General features: G+C 51.9%; 1 protein-coding gene across 3 annotated transcripts in view; it reads right to left on the bottom strand.

The window, feature by feature from the left end:
• The window catches only part of TNIP1 (TNFAIP3 interacting protein 1), a 55,897-nt gene that overhangs the window by 17,476 nt on the left and 35,687 nt on the right, over window positions 1–2,734 (bottom strand). The window lies entirely within an intron of this gene.

Below are 2,734 nucleotides of genomic sequence, written 5' to 3' on the forward strand. Positions count from 1 at the left end.
CTGCACTCCAGTCTGGGCGACAGAGTGAGACTCTAACTCAAAAAAAAAAAAAAAAAAAAAATTACATATTTATTAATTACAAAGGGAAAATCAGTCACTTTACTGCGGAGAAACCTGATGGACCCTTCTCGACCAAAAGATGAAGGCTGCAGTCCTGATCTACAGACATCACACACCCCTCACATGATGTCCTGAAGTGCCCAGAACATCACTTCTGGGAGATTCTTGCCAAACCTAGAACCACATCCTGATCATGTGGAAACATCAGATAAACCCAAAGTGAAGAATGCTCTGCGACATGACTGGTCAGTGTAGCCCAAAAGTGTCACAGTCGTGGCAACTGAGGAGCAACAGGGACTGGTCACAGCGGAGGAAACGAAAGGGGCTGAGACGACGGCCTGCAGTGTGGGATCCTGGAGTTGACGGCAGTCAGAGAAAGGACATGAGTGAAAACCTGCTGACATCTGCATACAGTCTGCCGCTCAGCAATGCTGATTCCCAGTTCTGATCACTGAGCCCGGTTCTGTAAGATGGTCCCATTAAGGGAAGCAAGGGGAAGGGACTACTGGAACTCTCTGGATTACTTGTGCAACTCTTCTGTAAATCTGAAGTCATCTCAGAATACAGTGTGTTTTTTAAGATAGAGAGTGTTGAGGTGAAACAGCAGAACAAGGCTAAGCGTCCAGAAACTGAGCGCTGGCTCCGTCTTCAAGCCCCTCTGGGATTTAGGCTGAGACCCTTGCCCTCCTGGGCATCAGAACGATGAGTAGCTCAAACAGAAGAGGGTTTCTGCGGGCCCCATCAGACAGCTCACACTGGAGCCCACTGTGGGACTCCACCTTGTTCTGGAGACCAATTGTCTCTCTTCTCAGCCTTATCTGCTCCCTCCACACGCCCCTGGGACCTGGGGTCAGGGTAGGAGGCCGAACTTGTGAGCCCAAGTGCCCCTAGGCTATGTCAAATCACAGCACCAAGGGGCAAAACTCCTCGGAGAAGGGGAGAAATGGGCCTGCCTGCTTGGGGTCTCCACTCAAACGGAGTCACGCCTAGCAATGAAGGCCAATGGACTACTGGGGAAGGAGGGAGGAGGGATGCTGGACTCCAAGTGGTGCACCCCAAACCTCCACAAGGAAGGGAGTGGATGTGTGGAGGCATGAGAGAGCCTCAGGGCCAGCAGAGCTGGCTGCTGGCACCAATCATCCGTTAAAAGCAACAGCTGATGCTTCCTGTTTACTTCGCTAAACCTACTTTATTCAAGTTGTGTCACTGAATCCTCATAGCAACCCCTGGAGGTAGGTGTTCTTATCTCCATTTTACAGAGGAGGCGACTGAGGCCCAGAGACAGCTTATGTAACTCATCCAAGGTCCCAGTGTTAGTCTTCCACCCACATGCAACTGCAGGGCACACATATCCCTCTCCTGTAACACACCTCCTGTGGGCAGGTGGCCCGGGGTGCACTGGCAGGTGGCTCTCAATCCCTGATAGGGTGGCAGAAGCATCTGGCCCTCCTGGGCTTTCAAGGGAGACGAGCTGGTATAAAAGGCGTTGGAAGAGCAAACTGGCCCAGGGGATCAGCAGAATCTACCAGTCACTCACATGAAAGCACAGACGGAAGAAGAAAGGGTCCCCATGAGCTGGAACTCAGAAGACCTGGGAAGGGTAGGCTTCTGCCATTTATCAGCAGGTTTCTCCGGCCACACCCCACACTTGCCTGACAGCAGCAGATGCAGGAATCTTGCTTATATGACACCATATGACCTCTCTAAACCTACTGTCACAGCTGTAAAATGGACTCTCAGTACCAGCCCTGCTTACCTGACACACAGAGGAGACCCAAATAGGATCATAGATTTCCAGGTCCTGGGTATACACTATATTGCCACACAGTAATAAGGAATAAGATATTGGAGTAATTACCATTACTGCACTGGTATAGGGTATGGTTTGTTAAAGACACTGAGCCCTTGCCTATAATCCCAGCACTTTGGGAGGCAGCGGTGAGAGGATTGCCTGAGCCTACGAGTTCAAGACCAGCCTGGGCAACATGGCGAGACCTCATCTCTACAATAAGTCAAAAAATAAGCCGGGTGTGGGGGCGCACGCCTGTAGTTCCAGTTACTTGGAAGGCTGAGGCAGAAGGATTGACTGAGCCCAGCAGGTCGAACCTGTGGTGGCCGTGAACAGCGTGCCACTGCACTCCAGCCAGGGCCACAGAGTGACACTCCAACTCAAAAAACAAAATAAATAAATAAAAAAAGACACTGAGCCCTACTGCGCAGCTACTAAATCCCATTAAAGGGGAAACAAGCCATGTTGGCAGAGTTGGCACTTAGCTCTGCAGCAGGGGCATGGCAGCAGCTGGGGAGGGACCCAGAGCCAGCTCCAGTTGGAACGTAGACATGAAACAGGGCTGGGACTGAGGTGGACGCTGGAAGGGGGTCGGCCCTGCAGCGTCACCAGGCCACACTGACTCTGCCAATGTCCTCCCTTCTCCAGGTCGGAGGCTCCCAGGATGCAGTCACAGGAACTTAGCAGAATCCATGGGGAGCTTGCTCAACCCAGTACCCTCATTCTGCCAGGAAGGAAGAAATGCTAAACTAACTTTTGGGGTTTTCTTTGGGTTTTTTTTGAGTTGGAGTCTCACTCTGTCACCCAGACTGGAGGTACAATCTTGGCCACCGCAGCCTCGACCTGCTGGGCTCCGGCGATCCCTCTGCCTCAGCCTTCCGAGTA

The sequence above is a fragment of the Carlito syrichta genome, unplaced genomic scaffold, assembly GCF_000164805.1.
Source record: "Carlito syrichta isolate Samal-C Ts95f unplaced genomic scaffold, Tarsius_syrichta-2.0.1 Scaffold131799, whole genome shotgun sequence".
In the NCBI taxonomy this organism is placed as follows: Eukaryota; Metazoa; Chordata; class Mammalia; order Primates; family Tarsiidae; genus Carlito; species Carlito syrichta.